The sequence below is a fragment of the Coptis chinensis genome, chromosome 2 (assembly GCF_015680905.1).
Source record: "Coptis chinensis isolate HL-2020 chromosome 2, ASM1568090v1, whole genome shotgun sequence".
NCBI lineage: Eukaryota > Viridiplantae > Streptophyta > Magnoliopsida > Ranunculales > Ranunculaceae > Coptis > Coptis chinensis.
This window is the reverse complement of record NC_141457.1, coordinates 14864656-14882069: the sequence shown is the minus strand read 5'-3', so window position 1 is coordinate 14882069 and position 17414 is coordinate 14864656. Positions and strand designations below refer to the sequence as shown.

Here is a 17414-nt window from a genome sequence, read left to right as displayed (position 1 = left end):
TCTTCAAGATTTCCAAAGTCAGAGCATACTTTCTATGTTTAATTTTTCGACCCTTCTTTGAACCACCATGTTGTGCCTTCGGAGCATGGACTTGTGCTTGTGCAAGTACAGCCAAAATGTGCTTCATAAGGGGCATGGCGTTAACAAATTCTTCATCAAGACTATCTACCGAGTCTTCCGCTGGAGGAGATGAAGAAGAAGATGACGATGAAGATGAAGACGAAGATTGAAGGGGAAAAATCTCATACACTTTATTATCCATTTTTTCGCAATGTGTGTGTTGTTTGTTAAGGATTGATGTGAAATGGTTGAGTTGTTTGATACAAATGTTTGAGTTGAGTGTGTGTAAAATGAAGAAGGAGATGAGTATAGATATAGGATGTAGAAATCCGGCTGTTTTTTGCCTTTTTTTTCCCGTTGGAGCATGCGACATTAGAGTGGCTACGACAACATTAACCGGGCGCCAGAGTGGTACCGGGTCAAAGTCAAAAAAGATGTGGGGCGACATTTGCAATGGCGCGCGACAGTACCAATGTCGCTCCGCATCCGCATCCGCATCCAAATTGCCAAATTTGCGAACAAGAATGCGAACAAACAGGTGATGCGACTACAAATGCGACCACCTAGAAATGGTATTTCGGAAAATTCCGACGCATTCCTTCAAATTTGAAGGATACGACCATGAATACGTCCACCTAGAGATGCTATTATATTGTACCCAGATATCAGTAAAGTGCTAGAGATGCTATTATATTGTACCCAGATATCAGTAAAGTGCTAGTGCCGAAAAGTTCGAAATTTGAGAGAAATTAGGGGTTTACTCTCAAGTCTCAACTCCGTAAAAGTAGGATTACGTTTGTTAGAATCTTGGACAGCTGGACTCGAGTTACTACAAATAGCGGTCATATTAACTGCTTCAACCGCCAGTAACAGATTTATAACAAGAGCGAGCCATTTTTCACATTCGAAACACAACTACTTCTCACACAACCAAACAGAACCAAGAACCCTTCAAGAATCTTTCTTCTTCTTCTCTTCTTCTTCTTCTTCTTCGTTACATTATTCAACCAAGAACATTCAAACTTCTTCAATGGTCAACACGAAAGATGAACCTGATCATTCAGAGATCAAGAAACGAGCCCAAAATGCTCTCAATGTACATCAAAGAGGGGATCACAGCAGAGCTGTTTCTCTTATTGAGAAATCTCTGTCTAAATTCAAACGTTACCCAAACTCATGCGGCGATCTTTATAGAGTTCAAGCAGCGATATATAAAGATCTTGTTGATAAGTGTACAGTTTGGCATAACAAGAAAAACTACGTCAAGAATGCTGTTGAATCAGAAAGAAGGAATAAGATACGCAGAAGAACTTCGGGGCTAAAGGTAGTAGAGTTTTAGTTCTTGTACCTTTTCTATTACTGATTCGCACATCACTCGGGGCTAATACTTTTCTTAATGGCCAGACTTCTGATGCTAACAATCGAGTTCCCCTCCAAGGAACTTCAGAGCAAGAGTATTTACATCACACCCAATTTTTAATAGACGAAACTCTAGCTTTTATGATATGATATGAATATATGATGTAGCTAGTTTCATGCATGTATATTCCTGCAGTCGTTCTTCTATTGCTTCAGATGGTCAGACGGTTCTTGGGAGTGCAAGAGCATTGGGCGAGGACTTGGGCCAACAGGAATTAAAAGAGGAAGCAGTAATTCCCACTCGTAAGCTTCCTGCTCCATCATTTTAATATAAATTTCTTGCCATTCACTTTAGATGCTAACTGTAAGATACCTCTGTGCAGTTTACTTTGTATTAAAATTCTACAAGAAGAGAAATTAAATAATGCTTACTACAGACCCTTATATCAACTTTCAATGCTTTGTTGCCTGCTTAGGTTCACTTATGATATAAATACACATATATTGCTGGTCGATAAGATTACACCATAATATTGTTGTAAATCTACGCTTCTAAGAGTAGTCCAGTAGTACCGATGCTACATGGATTAAAAATTAAGGATTTGACATTGAAGCAATCTTGCGGAGAAGATGTTTCCAGCGTAGATAACACAGAAGCTGGTAGCAATAGCCATATTCAGAAAGAGATAATGCGTAAACCGTTATGTGAAGCTGCTCAGTTTGATGAGGACTTAGAGAAACAGGAAGAGCAATCACAATTGGAAATGCAAGAGGCAGCAGCGGTTCCCACTCGTAAGCTTCCTGCTCCAACATTTTAGAATAAACTTCAAGCAATTTATGTTCCTTGTCGGAATTGCCCAACAAGATTGGTGCAGAAACTTAGTAAAACTTTCTAACAAACCTTGCCATGCACGTCTAAAGCTTGTAAGAGTAGTCAAAATGTACTGCTATTACTGGTTACGGTTTTGATATGAAGCAATCTTGTGCAGAGGATTCGTCTGAAAAACCAGTTATGTACTCTTCGCATAGTGAGTCTCGTAATCCCGCAGTGGATTGGATTCCTGATGGCAATGATCAATTGCTCCTCCATGGAACTGCAGAACAAGAGTAAGTATCTCCCTGATGCTCTTACCTGGTATATCACGCACAACTTTAAATATTTGGAAGCCTTGAAGTTTGGCTATATAATGTTGGTTATATGAAGTATTTTGTAATATTTCCTGCAGTACGTCATCGTACAGATCTTGAGAATATAAGTGCACTCCCAGGCGAGGACTTGGACAAACAGAGAGAGCTATCACAATTGGGAGAGATACAAGCAACTCGAATTCGTAAGCTTCCCGATTCAACATTTTAAAATCAACTTTACACCATTCATGCTCAATGTCAGAATTTCCCAACATGAATGGTGCTGACACTTCGTAAATTTTCTAACAAACGTTGCCATGCACGCATATCCTTTGACTTCTTTTAAAAAATCATAACCAACAATAAATGGCAGGTATGTGGCATTTATGAACCAGTCATTTATCCCATTGGCATTCTTTTTTCTCTTCCTTCTGCACGCTCATTAAATATCTAAGTGTTCTGATGTGTTAAATTATTGAAAAATCGTTCCCTGAGGTGGAATAATTAATACTCTTGATTGCAGCTATAATAGGTGATGATCGATGTCTTTTTAGAGCTGTGGCACTAGGTCTTGCCCTAAGAAATGGAGAAGCGGCCACTGATGATGAATATCTATTAACAATGATGAATATCTATTAACAGCCCTGGCCTTGCAGATGTATTGAGAGACCAAGTTAGTACCTTACTAGCACTTTATACTTCATACTCAGTTTTCATTTTATCTCATAGACACATTAACAATTTACTATAGCCTTCTCTGCGTAACGAAAATGTATAGGCTGTGACGAGCTACTAAAGAAGCGAGAAGAATATGAATGGTTAGATTTTAACCATAGATGGATATACTTGGTGCGTGTGTGGGTACAGTCGCATCAACTAAGATTAGAAAAGCTCCACTATCACATAACTAATTGTGTAGAAAAATCTTCAAACTATAAGGACTCGCACCCCCAAAATTATCACAACTATAATAAGAATATTATCAACAAAAAAAATAGTATAAAAAAAAAACTAATAAAAAACATTCCAATAAACCAATTTTTTTTTACTACTCTTTTTGCCCTTATAAAATTATCATTTATCATTTATTTTGAGTTCAAAACCATTAAAGAGGGATAAATGTGTCTTTGAATATTTGATGGGTTGATGAGACTAAAACAAATAGCCAAAGACCGAAAGCATAACCAATAAGTTTGTATAATTCTAATCACCCATAACAAACTCGTATACTCTCCTTCCTTTCTTTCACTTTCAATTTTTAAACAAACGGTCATACCTCAACCAAAAAAAAAAAAAAAAAACAAAAACAAAATTAAAAAAAAACAAAAAACAAAAAACAAAAAACACAAATTCATAAAGGACTTGTGGCGCAACGCAATTTGTTGCACGCTTGTCCTAATTATTTGTAAAACTCATTATCATTATCAATAAAATTTTCACTTAAAAAAATATATATAATTTTTTATTTTCAATGTTAATCTTTTATAAGTCTATATAATATTATATATAAACTTATATATATAGAATTATAACATTATAAAAAGTTAACAATTTGTTGAATTGTTGTAGACCTGTGGACTAGATTATGTAGATATATATAGACATAGTAGTATCAATTAATGACTTAAGTTCTTAAGTAGTTAACTTCATCAGTCCATATTAAATTCTTAGTAGTCAACGCACTCTAGTTTTGTGAATTGAAATAAATGCATAATTTTGTTGATTTTTATTATTTAGACCTTCTAACAAAAAATAAATAAATAAAATTGCATACGGTTATTTTTTTTTGGGTGGGGTGGGGTGTGCACATAATCTTGCACCCCTGGCTTAGAATCTTGGCTCCGTCCCTGATTTTAACTCATTGAGCTTTGACAAATTGTTTTTTATGGCTGCTCCTAATCATTTCTTTTGGATGTATTTAGGCAAATTGAAGGTGATTTTCTAAAATACATAGCGAAGGTGAAAAATCCTGCAGCTTGGGGAGGAGCAACTGAGATTCAGATGGCATGCCATGTTCACAAGTGAGTCTCAAACAATATTGCTTCCACATCATGATCTACAAAGATTACATGGGATATCTCATAACTATTTTTTATGATCAATGGCTGCTTTTTAAGCTTATAATATATTTCGTTCATGGCATGCAGGGTAGCAATATCTGTGTTTGAGTATGGCAGAATTGGGTTTAAGAAATTGGTAGACTTCGGGGTCACTACAACAAATTGGCTTTTCAGCGACAAAAGTTTTAGTGATGATAGGATATCGTAGCCAATGGTTGTTTTTGGCGACGTTTGCAATCGTAGCTAATACTATTCTGACTTGCTTCTGAAAAATCTTTTTGCCGACGTTTTTTAGTGTTGGCAAAAATGGTAATCGTTATAAGTATAATGAAAATAGGCTTTTGGCGATGATGTCAACGCCGTAAATTGATTTTTATATGTAGCTACGTTTAGGAGCATTGGTGATTGTATTTTACTACCGACGTTATTCAAAATCATTGCTAGTAATAGGGTTTCAACTACACAATAATATACGCCGCTAATTCACTTTATATTAGGCACAAAATTATCGTCGGCGAGTATCTAGCTCATTAGTTTGGTGACCAAAATTTCTTATATATGGCGCTTTATTTTTTGCTAAATCCCGCTCTATTTTTTGCAATCGCCCATTGTTTTTAACAAAATAGAAAGAATGAAAATAAAGAAATTTAAATGGAAACCCTAAGTCGCCAAAATAGAAAAGAAAAGAAAACAAAGAAATTAAAAGCCTGTTTCTCTCCTCTCCTTCTCCCACACCCCCATCTTTCTCTATACTGAATCACCCTTTTCTCATGCGCTACCGATCGAATCAATACACTAACCCCGGTGAAAGGTGAGGCTATGTCTATCTTTACAACCCGATCCCGTATTTTATTTTATTTGTTACGTAATAAAGGATTGCCGTTGTAGGTTCTCACACGAAGATGGGAGCTCTCAGCCTTGTGCTAACGAAAGGTGAAGCATTGAAATTCTCTCTCTCTCTCTCTCTCTCTCTCTCTCTCTCTCTCTCTCTCTCTCTCTCTATAAATTCCATTAATTCTATGTTCTTGCTGAAATTTTTAGATTGATTTCTATTTCTATTGTTTAAATAACTCTTGAGACTCCCCCCAAAAATGGAAACCTTGTGTTGGTCAGATCTGTTCTTATTTGTTTAATTATTTAGATGATCTCTTCTTGAAGTTCTGGAGCCGCGAAATTGAAAGTGCAGTATAAAGACAAAAGTAAGGTTTTGGAAAACCTACGTCACGAAATTGAAACCCAATTTTGAGAGCAATCAAGATTGAGAGAAAACTCTTGCAAAGAGAAAAGATTGTAAGGAGAGAGGAGTGATCTAGTAAGGTAGAAAGACTTGAGAGGAGTGATTGTAATCTTCCTTCCCACACTTATAAAAGGATTAGCTCTTGTAGAAGTAGGCATCATTGGCAGAACCACGGTACATCTTTGTGTTGTTGTATGCTTTACTCTTCTTTGCATTATTATTTGATTGTGATAGTTGTTTAGAGAGTTGGGCATGCTGGGTTGGTTATAGTGAAAGGTTAGATTTTTGTCTAGAGATTGTAGTTGGTCCAAGTGCAAGTTATCTTGATCGATTAGTATCGTTATTTCCCAACAAATGGTATCAGAACTAGGTTAGATTAATCTAGGTTGTTATCCAAATTTTACTCGGAAGGTGTTTGACAAAATTCCTGAGAGAAGGTTTGAGTTGAAATAGATTGTAGAGATGGACCATTATGTAAACACTCGCATGACCAGCCTGAATAGAGCTAACTACACTACTTGGAAAGCCAAGATGGAAGACTTGCTCTATTGCAAGGACTTGGCACAACCCATTGAGAATGGAAGAGAAAAACTGGAAACGACTACCGTGGCTGAGTGGACCAAGCTTGATAGAAAAGTAATTGGGTACATTCGACAATGGATTGACAACAGTGTCTTCACCATGTATCCCAAGAGACTACCGCTTTTGGCTTGTGGAAGAAACTCGAAGACCTCTATGAGAGGAAGTCGGCCGGAAATAAGGTACTGCTCATTAAGAAGTTTGCTAACACGAAGTACAAAGAAGGTTCTTCAATGTCTGAGCATCTTAATGAAGTATAGAATACCATCAATCAGTTGCACTTGATGAAGATAAATATGGGTGACGAAGTTGAGGCTTTGTTCCTATTAAACTTTCTACCCGACAATTTGGAGACGTTAGCAGTTTCTCTTAACGGAGCCGCTAAGGATGGAGCTATTTCCATGGAGATGGCTACCGGGGAATTGTTGAATGAGGAGACAAGAAGGGGTTCATGAAGCAGCTCCTCTCACTCAGAGATCCTTGTCACAGAGAAGCGGGGGATAGGTAAGAGCAGAAAACCATCTCATTCTAGAGGTGATGACAGAAGAAAATCTATGGGTGATACTAGACCTCCTAAGGCAGAGAGACAATGTTACTATTGTGCCACCAAGGTTCACTTCAGGTATGAATGCATAACACTGAAGAAGGATGAGAAGAATAACTGTGTACATAAAGACATGGTAAAGAGGAACGGAAACATAGGCCGAGATACTACCGCACTAGTAGACGATGATCTAGTGGAAATTGTGTCAGATTGTGGTGAGTGCTGTGTTAGTATCTCATGCCAGTATACAAAGTGGGTGATAGATACAGGAGCATCCTATCACGTCACACCACACAGGGGATTCTTTACTACCTACAACTGTGGTGAATTTGGTGAGATAAAGATGGGTAACAGTGGCGTCTCAAAGATTGTAAACATTGGGGATGTTCATGTAGAAACCAATGTTGGCTACACCTTGACACTCAAGGATGTAAGACATGTCCCTGACATTCGGCTAAGCCAAATTTCCGTTGGGAAGTTAGATGATGATGGCTTTCTAAACTCATTTGGTAACGGGGTATGGATACTGAGCAGAGGTTCCATTGTAGCAGCCAAAGAGAAGAAAACTTGCTCGCTTTACGAGACACAAGCTAGTTTGTGTAAATCATTTGGTATGAACATAATTGCCCCTGGAATGCTAGCCGAAACTAGACTTTGATTTACATGGATAGGCTTGGTATTGACCTCGAGGACTTTTTTCACGGTCGATATCCTTCTTATCTTATCTCGAATGATTTTCTTCTAAGGTATCTCTCCCTTGTAAATCATGTTGACGACTCCCAGTGGCTTTTCATATATGGTAGCAGTCTCAGCGGGTCTGACATCAGCCCTGAATTCTCGCAACCTACCATCTTTCATCAATCTCTTTCAACCACTACAAACACCTGTTTGTCTCATGATTCTCCATTTTATGAAATTGACAAAAAGCTCTACCCTTTATTTCCCTCAGGCCATGTTATAAAATCTTCTTTCGCCACCCTTATGAGAATATCTTCCGGTGTGGTATTGATGGCAATAAATTTTTTGGGATCCAGCTTTTCTTTCAGTGTCTTTTCATAATTCCTTCTTTGTTGTGGCTGATTGTCCCGATTTGTATAATTTTCTTGAGGCCTTTTGTGATCTGACCTCGTAGAATCTTGATTCTCATGTCAATCTTTATCATCCTGTTCCTTCTTGCCTGATTCTGACACTTGCAGCACATTTTGCATCGTGGCGGCCTGTATCCCTTCCTCTACTCGAATATCTCTATCCGATCCGCTTTGTCATACAGCTCTTGTGGACTTTTAACTTCTTTGCGCAAGAGATATTTGTGCATATCAGATCCTGGGATCACACCAGTTTGAAAAGCCATAATGGCGGTCATTTCAAACTCGTCGAGTCTCTCTACTGACTAGTTTCAGCTTTGAAATGAGCCAAGAAATCTTTCGAAGACTCTTTCTTTCTTTGCTTCAATTGGAATAAAACTGATACTTGCTTCGACTTCCCCTTTGATATGGATGGCCATAATTAGTGAGGAATTTCTCCTCAATCTCGCGAAAGCAAGAGATGGTTCCTTCAAGTATTGTACATAACCATTTTAGTGTTTTACCCTTTAGACTTGAAGAAATAGATCTATACAACGAAACACATAGTCCCAATGCTCAGTTCCCTGATATATCGAGAACTGGTGTCGATAGCTAAAGAGATAGTCCATGGGGTCTGTGGTCCCTATCGTATTGGGTGAATTTGAGATTTTTGAATTTTGGAGGTAATGGGATGGCACTCTCTCTATTTCCTTTTTCAACGGGTTTCAACCAACATCATCAGCTAACTTACGAGCCAAAGCTAATACCTTTTCCAGAAGCTGGTCCCCACAGACGGTGCCAATGTAATGTTCAAATGAATTAGGTGATATTAAGTGGATGATTTGATTGAAGTATGAAGATTGAAGAACAATTTGGTATGAAGATTGAAGTTTTATTAATCACTAATGGCGGTTACAAACTTGTTGGTTTCACTCTTTCTCTCTCCAATTTTAGTAGTTTTTCTCTGAATGTTCGAATGAATCTTCTTTCTCCTGAATCAGTCTTTTTATAGTGTTTCCAATTAGCTTTGACCCAAACAAGTTCTCCTGAATCAGTCTTTTTATAGTGTTTCCAATTAGCTTTGACCCAAACAAGTTGTGACACGTGAAACTAACAGAGATATCTCGAGTTAGTTATGCAATTTCGGGCTGAAATATCGGCCTAGTGATATTTGCCACAATAATTTTGATTTATACAATCTTAATTGCTTTTAAGCTTTGAAATTAATTAATCACTTTATCTATCACAAAAGCCTAGTACAGTACACCAATCCGTGCTTTACTTGCTTAAAACAAGTTTGAACTGAATTAAAACTTTTGATCAGTTCAGTTCAGGATATAAATTTATAAATGAAAACACAATTACATAAAGGATATCACCCAAGACTCCACCAGTATGCTAACAGACACATCATCCTGGATCGACCGTAGTTATACTTTCACAGTTCGGGAAGTTGGAAGCGAGACAAGGCTGTGTTTGTGAGAGTGCAAAACAGCGAGAAAAAATTTGCTCCTTGTCCAACCGCAACTAGCCATGTGTCACTTTTTTCTCTCACCTCACACATAAGTTTAACAAAACCGAACTCGCAATTAGGAAACTAACTGACCGAAATAAATTAAGAAAATTGAACCACAAAATTAGGAATCTAAATCCACATATTTGGGCGCGATATCTCTCCCTTTCTCTTTTATGTTCGTCCCTCCAGCTTAGCCACTTCTTCTCTCTCATTTTCTTTCTAACTCACAAAACAAAAAGGCAGGATTAGTATTCCTCAACCCAGATGGACAACAATGAAACAAAAACCCAAAGTACTAGTAATAGTGACGTAAGTATGATTGGACTGATATTTGATTATTTGTATGTGAGGACTACTGGATTTAGTATAAGAAAAAAATCAAATGACTAAGAACAAAGACGGAAAAATAACTCGAAGGCAATTAACATGGTACTTTGAAGGTGAATACTATAAGAAAAATACTCCAGTAAAGAAAAGAGCAGTAAGAAGAACAGGGTGTGAAGCAATGATGGAAATTAGACTTGTTATGCTGGCTAGTTATTATAATTTTGGTCATAGACAAGAAATAAGTTAGAAGGGTGGAGAAGACGAAGAAGAAAGAGTATTTGGTTTCCTTATTTTGTGGTTCAATTTTCTTATCATTTCGGTTAGTTAGTTACCCGAGAGTTCTGTCTCTGTTAAACTTTGTGTGAGGTGAGAGAAAAAAGTGACACAATGAGCATATAGCCCAAGGAGCAAATTTCGCAAAACAGCCATCCAGTTCATTCGTGCATTACAAATCCATCGCAACAACCCAGTCTTCATGTTGTAAAAGAAAATGTCTTTCCCCTTTCCCACAATCTCCGCCACCCAAAACCTCACCACGTCTCCACCTTCATAAGGCAACGCTCATTGATAATTAACCTTTCTTTTTCTTATTAACTTCATCATAGTATGGAAGCAAGAAAAAAGTCTGTCCTCTCAAAAATGCACCTCAAGCTAAAGCAATATTTCTTCACCCACTTTAACTTTTTTTTCTCATTTGATTTTGCTCGCAAGACCCATATCTCTATATTTTTGGTTTATATCATAGTATAACTTAACTCACCATCATAGTCCCCATCTCGCCTTGGGGAAATCTTTCTTTCTCATTTGGAACAGCCACAAGGCCTGCACTGTCTTCCTTAATATTGAACTATACCACGTCTTTCGGTAATTTCCAATACAATTTTCCACCTATAAAAACAGATTGAGATCTTAAAAGCGTTGTCCTATACCATTCTCTGTATACTCAGGCTTTTGCATTCGCTGTGCTCCACATACATGTTCTAGAAGAATATACTATAAAACCAACATCTGTGACATCCACATTATAATATTTTCCATATTCTACTTTGGTAGCATATCGTCCCACTAGCATGTAATATGGGTTGCTACAAAATAGTTCAAAAGCCAATGCCACGTCACGTACTTCATTTGGGTTGGGAATAGATACCATTTCCTTGTTGATAGAAGCTCGTTGCTTGAGGCGTGCATATATCCTCCTAAATATATCATATGTTTCAATGATGGATCGGACGTGCCAATCATTTCATCAATGGTAGGGAGGAAAGTGCGACTATTAAGACCATTAGAAAACATACCTGCATCTACCTCTCCATAATAAATTAGACAACGAGGACGACTTGCATTTCTTCGAGAATGCAAGGTTTTGAAGACTAGATCTGTTGAAATCACTCTGCACCATTCCTTGCAAACCAACTTTAACCTAAGCAATGATTTAAGACGTACCCAAGTAAGTATCTCATACAATACAATTTCTCCACTGAGAAAGTGTATTCTTTTCTTCTCACGATTCATTGATGTATTCTTCAAGTCCTAACCTTTTCACTTTCACCTCCATTTGTGATGATTGTGCCCTGGAATATACATGTAAATCTAAAGTAAGGAATAATTATATTTTAAAAAAAATCCAATAAAAAAAGGAGATATTTGCACCAGTGACGTAGTGATTAATCCCCCCCCCCCCTAGTAGTTGTAATTAGGATTACCCCAATTATAACCTAAATTAGTGATCCCCACCAAACATTAAATTACATTTTTACATTTTTACATTTATTTATTTTTCTATTATTCTATAGGGCTCACAAAACAAAAAAAACAAACAAAAAAAATGAAATGGGGATTAGTGTTTGTGGGATCTGTATTTTTTAAGAGAATGTTTTTTTTATTATGATGGGGCCCATAGAAAAAAAATTTAAAAAGAAAAACTAATTTTTTTTTAAATTTTCTTGTGGCTCCACAAAACTAAAAAAAAATAAAAAAAATTCTACTGTGAGCCTCACTTATTTTTAGTTTTATTGTGTTTTTAAAGTGAATAAAAAATAAAGTGAAGACTTAGTGTTTGTGGGACCCACATTTTTTTAGAATTTTTTTTTATTATGATGGGGGCCCACAGGAAAAAAAATCAAAATTTCTTTTTATTTTCATGTGGCCCCACAAAACTAAAAAAAAATATTTTTTCTATTGTGAGCCCCACTTATTTTTAATTTTATTGTTTTTTAATTATTTTTTTTTCGGTTTTATTAACTTATTAAAAAAATCGAGAACATTTGTGTTTTGTGGGGCCCATAGAATAATAATAAATAAATAAATATGGGAGAATAAAATGGTATAAATGCAATTTCATGTGTTTTGACTAGTAAAAGGATAGAAAAGTTAGTTGACCGTTAATTTTGGGAGAAATTACTAATTTAGGTTATAATGGGGGTAATCCTAATTACAACTACTGGTGGGGGGTATATCAGTATAACCCTTAATTTTTTTGGTAAATAAAACTCCAATCCAATAAACATCAAATGATCACTGAAAATTTGTAAACAATGAGAACATAGTTTATCTAGAATCAACAGATGTGACCGCGTGTAAATTAAGGAAAATAATTAGTTCTACAAACGAATCATATCACATGTTTCGAAATAGAAGATTTTATCTAATAAATAGAGAAAAGAACAGATTTTGAATGAACCTAAAGCCATTCTGACCGCAGACCAACATATCGAATAGGATATAGCAATACGAGGATTTAGCCGCTTAGGGCATCTCCAATGGGGGGGTGTAAACCGTATAGAGTGGAAATTTTACACCCCAAATATAAAAAAACTCTCTCCAATGGGGGTGCTATACCGTAGGTAATAGTGTATTAGCTAATAGAGAAGGTGAAGAATTCCCCCTCTTGCTATTAGTTAATAAAAAAGCCCGGGCGACACTCGAACTGACGTCTGAGTGAAATAATTTTCGGACGTCACTTGGAGTAACGTCCCTTTCTAATTCTAAAGTAATTTTTTAACTTGGACGTCACTTTAAGTGACGTCCCAGTTTAAATTAAAGAGGGACGTCACTTAAAGTGACGTCTGAGTTTAAAATCTATTTTTTTTTACACTTCTCCATTGGAGAGTATAGAAAGCGGATATTTATGAATTCTACAATAGTATATAATTAGAGGTGTAAAATCCTAATGGCACCTAGGTGGCGCCTATGTGGAGGTATAATTTTACACCCTCCATTGGAGATGCCCTTATTAATGTAAGCAAAAATTCTTGAGCCTTTTGACAAATTAAATATGACGGGAAATGTGACCAGTTAGGCTAGTGTCAAGTGTGATTGGCCATAAAGGTAGATATAACCAACCAACATGTCTATGCATATCTAAACTACAATGCAGGTTAAGTTCAACACAACAACTATGACCAATATTTCTTATTGACAGTAACAGTTGGATACCCTAACAATTTACCAAGAGGAAAAACATGAATTGACAGTAAAAAGAAACACCAACTTGGTTCAGTAGAGTAGAGCTTCCTTTAACAATTTAACAAGTCTTTTGCGAGATGAGCTGTGGAAAAAGATGGGAATCAAATTTATTAATAAATAGGAAAGAGTCTGTGTCGTTGCTTCACCATCGAAAAATAACAGAGATGGAAAAAACTTTTATAGGGGGAACTAGGGGGCACATTTAGAAACTAGGTGTTTTTTTTTTTTTTTTGAAAAAACGGTTGGAGTTCTAGTTGTAAAAGGAATAGGAGGGTATATACCCCACCAAGGAAACACGTGTGGGCTGCATTCAATTACACGTCCCTTTTGACTTTAATATATCTTCCCATATGATAGCAAGGGCCACGCGTTTGGGCATCCGGCCCAACATCATTATGTAGCAACTAGCAAGGGCCCTAAGACCGTTACATGACTTGTTGAGGAAGCTTGTATGGTTTGTTGCTTTTGCTGTTTCTACACTGCTAGGGGTATTTGTTTTTGCCTCTTAAAAGACCAATGATTTTGGACATTTTTTTGGTTTGTTTTTTGTCTATTACTAGCCATTTTGCCCGGCCTATGGCCGGACTTGCTACATAGATAGCTAATGACTCAAAAACCTAAAATCCACTTGAATAAATAATATATGTATATTGATAGCTAATGATTCACTGCTTATAACTATATATATACTTTGTTTGATGGGTTTATGTTTTTCTAATTTTTTTTGAAGTATTATTATCATAAATAACACAATGAAATGAAGAAAATAAGGACCACATTTTGACATATACTTTATAAGGAATTAAAGAGATGAAGAAAACCTGGGAATTTGATTCCATAATAAGAAGAAATTAAACCAAATAACAGGAGCTCTACTAATTGAAAATTGACCTCGTGAGTCATGACAGAGACGTAAACCTTGGGCAACAAATCTTTAACAATTCTGATATACTTGGAAAACGTTATATAACCACCCAACAAAGTGATTATCTTTAAAGCACAGATCTTAAGAGTTGTAAAAACGTATAATAAGTTGTATTTTCCAGAAATTATAAGCCGCTCGAAAATTTTCATGGAAATTTATTTGGAAATAGAAGATTACATTTTGTTTCCTTCTCTTCAAACTCAAGGTTAGGTCTTGTCACAGTACTCGAAAAGTCCAACAACCAAAAGGGATTAGGAGGCGTCATAACTTCTTCTCTACCCTCAAGAAGTCTCACCACATCGCTCATGGATGGTCTGTCTTGAGGCCTGTACTGCACACACCACAGGGCAATCATGGAGATTCTCTTTGCCATTTCTATATTCTTCTCCTCAATGCCACAACCTTCTATAAGCTCCTCTAGTTTTCCTTGCATAAACTTCCCCCAAACTTGTTCTGGAAACGACTTTTGGCCATCAAATCTTCTCCTCCCTAGGATTTCAAATAACATTATACCATAGCTGTAAACGTCACATTTATAAGTTGCTGATGAGAATCTCACCCATAGCTCTGGAGCGCCATAATAAGGAGTCCCTCGAAATCCGGACATGGTAATATGATTTTTGTCCCTGGTTAGAAGCTTGGCCAATCCAAAATTACCAACCTTAGGACAGAAATTTGAGTCGAGCAGAATATTGGAAGGTTTAATATCATAGTGAATTATTCTGGGTTCGCAGTCCTTGTGCAGATCTTGTGCAGATAGGAGAGTCCATTCGCTGTGCCTATTGCAATATCACAGAGCGTCTCCCACATTACACTTTCGTTTTCATACAGAATTTTCTCTAGAGATTCCTTTTCCATGAATTCATACAAAAGTGCTTTCATGTTTGGGGCGAAGCAAAAGCCATAGAGCTTTACCAAGTTTCTATGATGAGTCTTTCCCAGTGTGCTCACTTCAGCTGTGAATTGATCTTTTATTCTATCAGACAGTATTCCATCTTTCAGAACCTTTACAGCTACTTGGATGCCATTGTGTAATATGCCTTTGTAAATTGTTCCAAATGAACCAAAACCTAACCCCTTCGAAAAATTTGAAGTGAAGGTCTGTAGCTCCTCAGGTGAATACCTCTTTGGTCTTTCTATCTCTAAATCAACAATTATTCTCTCTACTATATCCAAATCAACACAGTCCATGATCTCAGATGATACCTTGTAGTTTTAGGCAAGTATTGCCAAACTAATAACATGAAAGCTTGTGGCTAGCAAATTTGGACAAAAGGGCAACACCTAGCTAGTTATCAATGACTGAGGAAAACAAATAAAATTTGAAAGATTGAGAAAAAACAATTCTAAACAGCACAATAAAGAAGAGCTTAGAATGATGGCACCTTGATCCTAAGTCTTATATGGGATTCACATACTGTGGTGCAATATCTGGTGTGTTCAATTATAACCCTGGAGCTTGAGTCCAATGAGTAGACTGATGTATATATATAATTCTATAATTCCAAGTAACAGAAGAACATAATAGAATCTGCACTTTTTCTCCAAATAATTCTGAAATAAAAAATCATTAATTTATTACCTTGCTGGAACATCAGTTCATTATATAGCCACTGACAAAGTGAAGTTTCCAGATGATATATTCTTGTCATAGCCTGTAAACTATGAAATACTCGTTACAGATGAAGTGAGAATAGTTAGGATGTATATCAATGAAGAAATACATCAGCAAAGAGCAAAAATATATCTTTCCAAACAAACCACCTCAACTCACGCCGATAGTCTTATCACGCAAAGTATTTTTACGTGCATGAAGGAATGTCTAAAACTTTATGACTTGGAATTGACTTGAAATAAGCTAAGGGAGAGAAAAGTTGTGTGGAAGTAACCAAATCAACCATGTACAATGCACCAAGTAAGCAACGCAAAACCAGAGTTGCATACATCACTAAATGAAATGAAAAACACAATCTAAGGAGGAACCTTGAATCCTGCCTGACATGAAAATATCCAAGTTCAAACTTAGTCGGGGTGCCATCCACATGACCTGAAATAATAATTTATGTTAGAATAGCTATATTTGCCTTGGAAATGAGAAGTCGTCTGAAAATTTTACTTCAAATTCTCTTGAAAATAGAAAATTAAATAATGTTGGATAGGGGTTCCATACATTTCTAAATGAGATGAAAAGCGCAATCTAAGGAGGAACCTTGAACCCCTTTATATCCTGAAATTATTTTTAAAAAAAAATGGACATCATAATTTTGGTCATTGACCACTCCAAATCATCTATTTAGGCATTTAGCCACTTGGTCGGAAAATGACATTGTCTACTGAAGTGCGCTAGGACTCTTTTCAATATGTCGTTTTCTATATATAAGCTTCATCTTATATTCATTAAGAATATCAATATATATTATCAATATAGATAAATCTCTCCACTGATATATTTATAGCTATCATATTTTATGATCTCAGACAATACCGTGTACTATTGATATAGGGAGTTGTAGTCTATCCTTTTAAGATGCTAATAAATCAGTTTCACTTAAAGGATAAAAATGTCATTCTTACATCAATATGTTCATACCTTATGAGGCTGGAGAATCATATGGTAATGGGAATACTAATTAGGAACATCGAGTAGATGGCGCTCTAATTTATAATTACAAAGAACCTAATTATCAGCAATGTTCAATACTCCCTCAATCCAATTAAACTAACCATCAGCTGAGTATATCTCATCGTGGTTCCAGCTACACGGCTGCCATAGTTGTTTCCAGCTCTCTTTCTAAGGATTTAGGCATGGTTGAGAAGAGTAGCACTTGGTAGCGATCCATTATAAAAAAAAACTGAATAAAACAATCAATCTAAATGCACCATTATATACCCCATTTGAAGCCTCATAATATATTACAACACTAATTGCTTATTATGTAATTTTTTTACTTTTTGAAAGCCATGCTAATAATGTGGCCTATGAGTGTCAAAGAAATTAAACAATCTACTAAAACTTTGAGTCCAAATATATACCAAAGTTTAACTATAAAAAAAAACACAATTAAAACCCCAAAAGCAGCACCCAACTTTTAAATTGCATAGAAATAAAATTCTAAAAAGCTTCTAAGCAATAAGAACAATATGCTAAAA

The 17414-nt window shown here is 36.2% G+C and overlaps 1 pseudogene; it reads right to left on the bottom strand.

Moving 5' to 3' along the window:
* Window positions 1–14409: 14409 nt before the first annotated feature.
* Window positions 14410–15455, bottom strand: LOC147515052 (rust resistance kinase Lr10 pseudogene; annotated as a pseudogene).
* Between the last annotated feature and the right edge of the window lie 1959 nt (window positions 15456–17414).